At 47.6% G+C, this 11121-nt stretch overlaps 1 protein-coding gene across 1 annotated transcript in view; it reads left to right on the top strand.

Moving 5' to 3' along the window:
- Nucleotides 1–9376: 9376 nt before the first annotated feature.
- Nucleotides 9377–11121, top strand: part of Srgn (serglycin) — a 32762-nt gene continuing 31017 nt past the window's right edge. Inside the window, exon 1 of the mRNA XM_055598917.1 lies at nt 9377–9449. The gene's annotated coding sequence lies outside the window, so the exon portion shown is untranslated. The remainder of the gene's footprint in view (nt 9450–11121) is intronic.

Genomic DNA, 11121 nt, shown 5'->3' with positions numbered 1-11121 from the left:
GGTGGCCAGCTAGGACCCCGGGAGCCACTCCTTCCCTTCTCCGCTGGGGAATGGAGGTGGTGGGAGTCCGAGCTTCCAGCTCCGTGACATGCTGGAGAAACTAATCGGTAGGAATAAACACAGGGCACTGGGGACAAAGGACGACAGAGGCCCCGGGTCCTCCCCGTTCTCATCGTCCTTCGACCTCTTGATTCTGGGCCAGGCCAGCGGGCCTTCCTGTAGGGCTCTCCTCCTTCAGAAAAAGGTTCAGCATTGGGTTTTGCTCGAGGTCAAACTCAAGGAGGCTAGGGATGTAGCTCTGTGGGTAGAGTGCTGGCCTGGCATGCACAAAGCCCTGAGTTCAATCCTCCGCACTGCATAAACTCTACGTGGTGCAAATCAGACATCCCAGCACTAAGGAACTGTTGGCAGGAGGTCAGAGTTCAAGGTCATCCTGTAAAACATAGTGAGTTGGAGGAGAGCCGGGGCTGTATCAGATCCTGTCTTTACAAACCAAACAAACAAGCAAAACCAAAAGCAAGCCCAGGGCTCCATGTATACCAAGCAAACCTTCCATCATTTGAACCATGTCCTGAGCCCCCGGACTCAGAGATTCAAATCTTGTTTTATTTCATTTATGTATCTGTTTTATGTCATTTGTGCATTTGTGTGGTAGTGCACCTGTGCCATGGTGTACATGTAGAGGTCAGAGGATGGTTTGCAGGAGCTGGGTCTTGTCCTCTACCACATGGTTTCCAGGCTTTACCCACTGTCTTATTCAGGGTTTCTGTCACTGCAACAAAACATCATGACCGAAGAGCAAGTTGGGGAGAAAGGGTTTATTCAGCTCACACTTCCACACTGCTGTTCATCACCAAAGGAATCAGGACAGGAACTCAGACAGGGCAGGAACCTGTAGGCAGGAGCTGATGCAGAGGCCATGGAGGGGTGCTGCTTATGGGGACTTGCTCCTCATGGCTTGCTCAGTCTGCTTTCTTATAGAACCCAGAACCACCAGCCCAGGGATGGCCCCACCCACAATAAACTGAGCCCTCTTCCATTAATCATTAATTAATTAATTAATTAATTAATCAATCACTAATTGGTTGTCTCTAGCTGTATCTCACAGAGGCGTTTCCTCAGTTGAGGCTCCTTCCTCTCTGGTAACTCTAGTTGTGTGAAGGTGAGCCACCGTGCCATTGCAGCAGCCCAGACTCGGGGTTTTAACAAGAACCAGACCACAGTAACCTCAGGATATCCATCTTCACTGAATCTGAAAGGAAAGTGGGCCAGTGGCTGACATGTGCACCCGGAAGTGGTGCTCTCTCAGGACAGACACCTCCAAGGACTCCTCTTGGCTTTCCTAGATGGACTGCTGGGAACACAAGGGACCCAAAAACAATGGGGAATAGTTTGCAAACTCCCAACTGTCTCTACCTACAAGTAAATGGGCAAACCAGGGACTGATCCATTTTCAGAGCTGGGCAACCCACTTCCCCAAAGAGTTCCTGAGTGAACAGGGATGCAGAGGTTCTAGGCTGCACCTCCAGGGATCTGTGTCTAGAGACCCAGGGTGTTCTCACTTAATATCCACTTCACCTAAGCTGTCACCCTTCAGGTACGGCCTGGAGAGTTCTGTCCCTGCCCTGCCCTCTGGGCCCTCCCTGCTTTCTGCTAAGCCTCAGCTCAGCTCAGTTCCTCTTCTGTTCTCTGTATTGCTTCTTTGCTTTTTATTATTCGATTTTATTTGCTCTTCACCATCAAAGGGAAGACAGCTCTTTCTTCCTGCCTACAACAGCTCTCTTGCTTTTGTTTGTTTTTGTGTTTGCAGTGCTGGGGTAGAACCCAGGACCGTAAGCTGGGCAGCGGCTGACCCACACTCCCTGCCTCTATCTGGGTTTTGTTTTGATAAGTTTTCCAGTTTAGGAACAGACTGATCGGTGGAAAGATTGTTCTCTTAAATTTTCCTAAGTTCTTAGGAAAAACTCTCTTGATCTTTGTATAATTCACCCCCTTATCTCAGAAATTGTCTAAACAAATGTTTGTCATCGTCCCCCCCATCCTTGTAAGCATAATGATTTGGGGAGTATAGACTTGTATTCTGGGGATCCTTTTCCAGGAAGTTTGTCTGGCTAATAAGCCTTTAAGATACAAGCCAGAGATGAACGAGGCACTGCTTTTTAAACCATGCCACCTCCAGGCTAGGGAAGCTCGGGGAAGTAACCCCCCCTAGCTTCTTGAAATTGCCGTAGGAACTGGACTAGATTCACACCTATAATTCTAACCCTTGGGAGGCTGAGGCAGGAGGATTACCACTGGTTTGAGGCCTGTGTGGGCTATATAGAGTTCCTTGTCAGTCCAGGCTATAAAGATTTAAAATAAGAAGAGATGAAGAGAGAGAGAGAGAGAGAGAGAGAGAGAGAGAGAGAGAGAGAGAGAGTTCAAACTTACCATTGGAAAAAAATAAAAAAGCCATTTAAAATATTAACATATTAATGTGGTGCTTTCTTTTCTTTTCTGCTTTCTTTTATTTTCTTTTCTTCCTTCCTTCCTTCCTTCCTTCCTTCCTTCCTTCCTTCCTTCCTTCCTTCCTTCCTTTCTTCCTTCCTTTCTTTCTTTCTTTTTTTTTTTTTTGAGACAGAGTTTCTCCACGTATTCATCCTGGCTGTCCTGGAACTTTCTCTGTAGGCCAGTCCTGAAGTTCCCAGAGATCTACCTGCCTCTGTCTCTTCATGTGCCTAAAATGTATGTTATAAGGTAGGAAGAATCTTAGCAACAGGTGACAAACTTTATTACAAGTGAAGAAACACACCCATACATTCACACACACACACACACACACACACACACACACACACATTCACACAGTGCATTCACACACACACACACACACACACACACTCACACAGGACAAAACAGCATAGAGAGAGACAGTCCCTGTAGAGCAGAGAAAGCCGGAAATACACTGCCCCACCCTCAGGACCAGAGGTCTTCAGTGTTCTCAGTGGTCTGGGATGGGTCCCCTTCCCTTAATTTGGGGTTGGTCCACTGAGACTAAGAAAGGGGAGTTGACAGGGATTTAAGGCAGGCGCCACCATGCCTGGCTCCATCCCTGCTTTTTATTTTTAGATTCTTATTTCAGTGGAAAAATTCTGTGATCTCCTTTGAACACAGCAGCAACTCGTGCTCGGTGAAGTTCATGAGAGGAGGCCCTTGCAGAGACAAACCTGCCAGCCCTCCCGCACTAGAGAAGAAAGAGAGCGCGGTGCTCGCTTCTGACGTGTCCTTGTCTTTGCAAGTCCATGTTTCCTTCGTCACAGCCCTCACGTGATGCAGGATCGTCAACCCTGGAAGTTTCTTGGGAACAGAGAACAGCTTCGGACACAGACTCTCCGGCGAGTGGGCGACCGACTGGGAGTCACAGTCTTAGCTTGTGCACGTTGTGTATTAGTCGTCATTTAGTTCAATGAAGACTTTCTGTTCCTACTTAATAAAAACAGCAAGGGAAGCGTACATGGAGATAGGAGAGGAAAAAAAAATGTCTGAACCGCAAATTCCATTCCATTCACCACAACCTATTTGATAGCCATCAGGGAAGAACTCCCAAGAACCTTTTCCTTTTGACCTTGCGTCCTTCCTGTGCTTCCACAGCTCTGCTGGCTGTGTGGCCTAGGCAGGACTCTGTCTCCCAGCATCACTGCCCACCAAGTGTCAGCACTTTGTGCAGGTCACTGATGACTGAAGGGGACAAGTCTTGGACCATCTTCGGGGCATGTGTGGGTCAGGCAGCTGCTGGAAGCAGAATGGGATTTGTAGCTTCAGGTTCGTCCGTCACCAGACCCTACGTACCTTCAGCCTCCCACCCCACTCTCTGCCTCCCATTCTAGGAGCAAAAGGACTTGCCTTCAAAGGATTTACAATCCCGTTAAGGGGAAAAGCCATTTCCTTCTCTGTCTCTGCGCGCTAGGGATTCTAACTGGAGCATCACACCAGATGCCCTGAACTGCAGGGATTTTGAAACCGGAGTGTCCTGGTTAAGGTCGGAGCTGTCTGTGTGCAGGGCAGTGTGATGGTGAGAAGCTGGACCATCCGGCACTCCTGCCCTTGACTGTCAGGATAAGAATCAGCTTCAACTGCTAATATCCACTTGGGTTTCACAAGTGCCTGGTGAAGTATTTCATAGGGTTTGAGGCATTCCATCCACTCTGTTACACTCAGGAAATATTTTTGTTTGTTTGTTTACCAAGACAGGGTCTCACTCTGTAGCCTTGGCTGTCCTGGAACTCATTCTGCAGACTGCTTTTGCTGGATTTGAACTCACAGAGATCCTCCTGCCTCTGCCTCCCAAGTGCTGGGATTAAAGGCATGTGCCACTGCACCCAGCTTATTTATTTTAAAATTTGTATTTTCTTGTATGTGTCTGTGTTTGAATGCATGTGCGTACAGATGCATGGTGATTGTAAGGAGTGGAAGGTACAGGCTGCTGGGAACTGCCGTGTGGCTGCTGGGAACTGAACCGGGGTCCCCTGGAGGAGCAGCCAGTGTTCTCAACTGACAAGCTGTCTCTCCAGCCCTGAGATTATTTACTATTCTGTCCTTTTTCCATATTAGAAATGGAGATATACGAACATCTGGGAAGTTGGTTTTTCTGGCTAGTAAGAAGTGAGGGTTTAAAGCAAGGCAGAGACCAGCAAGACGGCGCAGCAAGTAAAGGTGTTTGCAGTCTGATGATCTGAGTTCGATTCCTGGGATCCACATGGTGATGAGGGACCACCCGGGAATGAGAAAAACAACTGTAAAACCAAAACAGCTGTGACTATTCCCATCCTTGAATTGAAGCCAGAGGCAGATAGCTCTCGAAGGGCAGGGTGAACTGCTCCGAAGGGCAGGGTGAACTGTTCTGAGAAAACCCACAAACGGCCAAAAACTACAAACAACCAGCTGTAAACTGTCTTCATGCTATTCTTGCTGACCAATCAATGTATAGAGTAAAAGTGGCCAGATTTTGAAGTATAAAAACCCTGTGCTTTGCATGCTCGGGGTCGTCTCCCGCCTTTGGAGGGGCGACCGTATTGTGACTGGAATAAACCTCTTGCTTTTGCATCGAGTTGCGGTCTGTGAGAGTTCCTGGGAAGGGCACAATCCTGAGCTCCTGATCTGTGAGACTCCAAGTCTTATGGTAGAAGGAGAGAACCAGCTCCTGAAGGCAACCTTCAACCTCCACACATGTGCCTCATTATGTATGTGTGTGTGCTCATACATAAATATGATAAACACTGATCTTGATTTACTGCCTGCAAACTCAAGCTATATTTTCGGGTTTTCGTTGTTGTTTATTTGTTTTTCAAGACAGGGTTTCTCTGTGTGGCCCTGGATGTCCTGGAACTCCCTCTGTATACCAGGCTGGCCTTGAACTCAGAAATCTCCTTTCTCTGACTCCCCAATGCTGGGATTAAAGATGTGCACCGCCACTGCCCAGCTTCTATTTTTGTTTTTTTTTAAAGGAGACAGGAAGGCTTTCCCTTTAGACTGCAGGCTTCGGCTTACAGTCTGAAGGGATAGGGTCCACCAGGGGGAGGAGGAGGCAGCCCCCATGGTGTCAGCAGTGACACTGAGATTTTTCACTCTTGTCGGGACTGCTCCAAGCCTGATGCTTTCTTTTTTAGTTTTTCAAGACAGGGCTTCTCTGTGTAGCCCTGGCTGTTCTGGAACTTGCTCTGTAGACCAGGCGGGCCTCAAACTGACAGTGATCCACCTCTCTGAATGCTGGGATCAAAGGCACGTGCCACTGGGCCCTGCTAAGCCCAATGCTTTAATCACTGTGCAGAGGTCAGGGTCTGTCAGCATTTACCTCTCAGACTTCCCATTTCCCTAGTCAGAACCGTTGTCATTTTCTCACTGTGTGAACACAGGGAAGGCAGAGAAGGCAGGACTACGACCATCTTACTATCACAGGTGCTCATGGGTGGTTCCATTACCCACTACATTAGTGACTCACATAGAAGTTGCCCAAAAGGCTTTCAGGACAGATGAAATGTATGGAAGGAAATAGAAGCTTCCTTCCCATAAACAATCTCTACTTCCCTGGGCCGGCCAGTCAGTAGGCAGAGTGTATAAGCTAATTGTCTCACACACCCTTGCCCCTCTGAGCCAGCAGGGAGCTGTGCCAAAGGCCATATGTCAAATGTGGTTAGGGGCATCTATGTCTAGAGACGCTCTCCAGATGAAGTTAGGCAGAGAGCAGGAGGCCCTGCTGGGGAGAGGGAGTCCTGCACCTTAGCTCAGAATGGCTATCTGGACTGGGAGGACTGCAACCTCAAACTCAGGGTCCTTCTAACATAATCCCAGTACTCAGAGGTGTAGGAAGGAGGATCAGAAGTTCAAAGTCATCCTCAGCTACACAGCGAGTTTGAGACGGCTTCTGATACCTGAGACTCTGGCTTACGAAAGGGAAAAAAAGGATGGGTGGTGCTCGCCTTGAATTCCAGCACTTGGGCTGCAGAGGCAGGCTCATCTCTGACTTTGAGGCCAGCCTGGTCTACAGAGCAAGTTCTGGGACAGCCAGGGCTACACAGAGAAACCCTGTCTTGAAAAAACAAAACAAAGCCGGGCGATGGTGGTACATGCCTGTCATCCCAGCACTCTGGAGACAGAGACAGTGTATCACTGTGAGTTCCAGGCCAGCCTGGTCTACAAATTGAGTTCAGGACAGCCAGGCCTACACAGAAAATCCCTGTCTCTGAAAAAAAAGAAGGAAAGAAAGAAAGAAAGAAAGAAAGAAAGAAAGAAAGAAAGAAAGAAAGAAAGAAAGAAAGAAAAGAAAAGAAGAAAAAACATCCAAACAAAGAAAAACAGAAAGAAAAGAAAAGAAGCACAGTGCTTCTCATGGCCCAGAAGTTCCAGTCGTGGCTATATATCACACATGACAGGTTCATAGCAGTGTTACCTGAAGGCACTGTCCACCAGCGCTTGAATGGATAAAGCCATGTGGTACAGCTGTATGACGGCATGTTTTCCCATTAAAAAAAAAAAAAAAAAGGAATCAGGGGTGGGAGGGATGGCTCAGAGGTTGAGAGCACTGCTCTTCCACAAGTCCTGAGTTCATTTCCCAGCAACCACGCAGTGGCTCACAACCATCTATAGTGAGATCTGGTTCCCTCTTCTGGTGTGCAAGCATACATGTAGCAATGACAGTGTCTGCACAGTAATAGAAAGAAATCTTAAAAAAAGAAAAAAAAAAAAAAAGGAATAAGGGGCGACACCCAGAAAACCTCAAACATAGTAAGCCAGGGCCAGCGAGATGCCTCAGCTCCGGGGAGATGTGCTTCCTGTGCAAACCTGTAATCGGTCCCCGGGACCCACATAACAGAGGAAGGGGAGAACCACCCCCCAAGGTTTTCCTCTGGGATCCCAGCGTTTGTGATCCCACAGGTTAAAGGGAACTGCGGCTGGAGGCTTGTTCAGTCCAACACTGCAGGGTTTGGCGTTTGGATCTCCTCCGCTACTGTCCATCCCGACCCCAGCCCTGAACTTGCTACACAGACCAGGCTAGCCTCAAAGTCACAGAAATCCACCTGCCCTTGTCTTCTGAGTAAGTGTTGGGGTTGAAGACGTCACTACCCTGCCCAGCTTCCTTTTCACTTTTTGAGATAAGGTCTCAGGTAGCTCAGGCTGGCCTCAGGCTCACACAATAGCCAGGGTGGCCCTGGGCTCCTGGTCCCCTTGTCTTCACCTGGAAGATGTCGGAATTTCAGGCGTCTGCTCTTCTACCCAGCCTTCCTCCGACACCATCCTCTGCTCCTGGCTATCGTGTCTGAAGCTACACTACTAGGAGCCTTCATTCCTGTAAACACTGGGTCACCGATTTTGCCCCCTTAGTCTGTGGCTGCCTAACCTGGGAGTAGTCCAGCTGACCCTCCATGACATGACGTCAGGAGCCTCCAAGCTCTTGTTCACATCCTCAGAGTTTGCCTCAGTCATTATTTACCGGTCGGGCTTTGTCCCCTTGGTCATTGTCTGATGGAAAGGTGCGGCCTCTGGCTATCACCCACAGCCCCAAGCCTGACAATTCGGAATGATCCCTCCGTGATCCAGGTGAACTTTGACCTGGGAAAGGCTGACAGTATCTTGTGCTGGGACAGGCATTCTTTTGTCTATCTCTTCCAAGGACCTGGCTTTGCACCTTTCACGTAGTTCCCTGCCAGGGCTTCGAAGGCCTCCTGAGCGCCTCTTCCATATGTGACTTCTGAGAGCGGGGACGTGTGGAATTGTGGAATTGCCAACTTTGAGATTGCCAGTCAAGCAAATCTAGAGACTTTCTGTTACAGTTGGGGAAACTGAGGCTTAGGCTGAGATAAGGTTATGTCCATAAAAATTGGCAGATTCCAGGTGGAATTCCTCAGACTGTGGAAGCAAACTGCAATCTCAGTGGTGCTTCTAAGTTACAAATGCTGCGTACAGTTTTATGGTTGAGGTCAGCTTTCTGAGGGCGTTTTCTTTTGTTAGTGCTGGCGAACTAACTGGCCTGTACTTGGTAGAAAAGCACTATAGCAGTGGGCTCCCACACTGTGTAATGGGGGCTTCAGTTAGGTCTGGGGGCTTCATACAAAATGGAGGAGACAGGGACCCGTAAAATCGGGTCCATGCTTCAGTCATGATAAGATCATGACTGAATTCCTTGTTAAGTCAGATTTGTGGCAGATGCTTAACCCCAGCTCCCATTTTTTGGGTATGGTGTGGGCCTCAGAATGAGTGAGAGAAAGAGATTGAAGTAGATGAAGGGATTAGGAATTAAATTGCAGGACTGGAGAGACAGCTCAGAGGTTGAGAGCACTGGCTCTTTTTCCAAAGGTCCTGAGTTCAATTCCCAGCAGCTACATGGTGGCTCACAACCATCTATAATGAGATCTGGTGCCCTCTTCTGACCCACAGGGATACATGCAGGTGGAATCCTATATAAATAAACAAATATTTTTAAAAAAGAGAATTAAATTACAGTCTACTTAACATTTGGTACCATGGCCTTTGATTTTTCATTTATTTGCAGCTCTGAGGATTGAACCAAATTCCTCCCTTACACAGGCACGTGCACTAAGCTTCATTCTGAGGCTTCCAGGATTCTTTTTATTTTATTTTTTTCCAAAACAAACAAACAAACAAACAAACAAAAAAAAAACAAGTCCCAAAAGCAAGAAATAAATCCCAACATAAAGGAGTGTGGGGCCTTGGATCTGTTTCCTGACTGCTGGTCCCCCACCCTCATGGTTGGGTAGGGCTTGAGACAATCTCTGAGTCCCTCTGATCAGAGGGTCAGCTGACCGGAAGACAGTCCCATTGTATGTAAAAGACTCTTAAGTGTTGTCTATTCCAACTGTGCCAAGTGGCAGACAGTGTAAGATCCCACTTGAGGAAGGAGAAACGCAGCAGATCCCATTGCAGCCCAGGGAGGCCAGGCCCAGGCAGAGGGACAGGTGAGTGGCTGCAACACTGCTTCCTGGTGATTCTCCTGCGGGAGGCTTGGTTTCGGGTAAAATCGGGTCCACGCTTCTTTACAAAGGAGACGTTGCCAGCTACTAGGCCACTCTCAGTCGGTTTGCCTTAGGCACATTCGTGGCTGCACCGTATTGGGAAATAAATGCAAACGGTTGAACTGGAGTCGAGGCTGCTTGGGCTGAAGGATTGAGGCCAGGGGACATGGGGAACTGCCGGGAGGTTTCACTCCTGTGCATTGCTAGCTCTGTGTGCCCGGCTATTCTCTCTCTCCCCTCTCTCTTCTTCTCTCTTCTTTCTTGGTTTTGTGAGACAGGGTTTCTCTGTGCAGCCTTGGCTATCCTGAAAAATAGACCAGGCTGGCTTTGAACTCAGAGTTCCACCTGCTTCTGCCTCCCAAATGCGGAGCTGCTCCTTTTCACTGTCACTTCTTTCTCCTGAGGAGACCTTGGCTGTGACGTGCTGTGAGAACATCTGTCTTTGCTAACAGTAGAAAGAGCCCCTGACTTGGAGCCAGGAGGCCTGGGTCAGAATCTTGGGCTGACTGCTGTCAAACTTAGAGTCCTGCCTTTGTGGATGGCTAGGCTCAGACCCTGGCTCCCCTCTTCCTGAGTGGATAATCTGGGTCAAGTTGCTCTACTTTTAGACCTTCAGTTTCCTCACCTCGAGAGAAGGCTGGTCTACTTTGAGCCCTGCCAGTCTGCTCACTCCTTCTCCTAGATATTCTGTGACAACCATTAAGGGAGGAATGTCCAGGAGGCAGCACCAATAGCTTCCGGATTAGGCACATGGACTGCCTCCAGTTCTGGGTCACTCCAGATTATAGAGTAAGAAAGTAGCACCCTGTGTCAAGTAAAAGAAAACAAAAAGCAAAATGTGGTATAGGTCTGGAATCCCAGCACTTGGGAGGCAGAAGCAGAAAGATCAGGAGTTCAAGGCCAACCCCAGTTACATATTGAATTTGAGACAAGCCTTGATTACATGAGACTCCATCTCAAGAAATGCAGTTGGATTTGGATTGAGCCAAGCATTGATTGTCATGCAGCCATAGAATTCAATCATCAGTTAGGGGTAGAGGTGCTCAGTGAGGAGGGGAGAGAGAGAGATTGATTTGAGGTAAGTAGAATTGAAATGAAACTATATAAAAACATTTATTTTTATTTATTTATATTTTGTTCCTGTTTTTCAAGATAGGTTTCTCTATGTAGCTCTGGCTGTCTTTGAACTTACTCTGTAGACCAGGCACAAACACTTTTTTTTTTTTTTAATATCCAACTTAAAAAAAATTTTTTTTGGGTGTATGTGTGTGTGTAATCTACAAGTCATTCAGAGTATCTTTTACTGTGATTTTTTTTGTTTTATCTATAAGTTTGTTTGTTGAACTCCTGATATTCCTGACTCCACCTGGGATTGTAGGCACATATCTTTTTGCCCATTTGTATTGTTTTTTTGAGACAAGGTCTTGCCGTTGTAGCTCAGGCTGGCCTCAGGCATCTGACTGCTGAGATAACTGTCATTTGCCATCAGGGGTGGTGGGGTTTAGTAAATGTATAACCAAATTAGTTATTTCTTTATACCTCCAACCTTCTGAGCATGTAAATAAGATCACACACACACACACACACACACACACACACACACACACACACACAC

This window comes from Psammomys obesus, unplaced genomic scaffold (genome assembly GCF_907164565.1).
Source record: "Psammomys obesus unplaced genomic scaffold, mPsaObe1.curated_primary_1811, whole genome shotgun sequence".
Lineage (NCBI taxonomy): Eukaryota > Metazoa > Chordata > Mammalia > Rodentia > Muridae > Psammomys > Psammomys obesus.
This window is presented reverse-complemented; position numbering and strand designations above follow the sequence as displayed.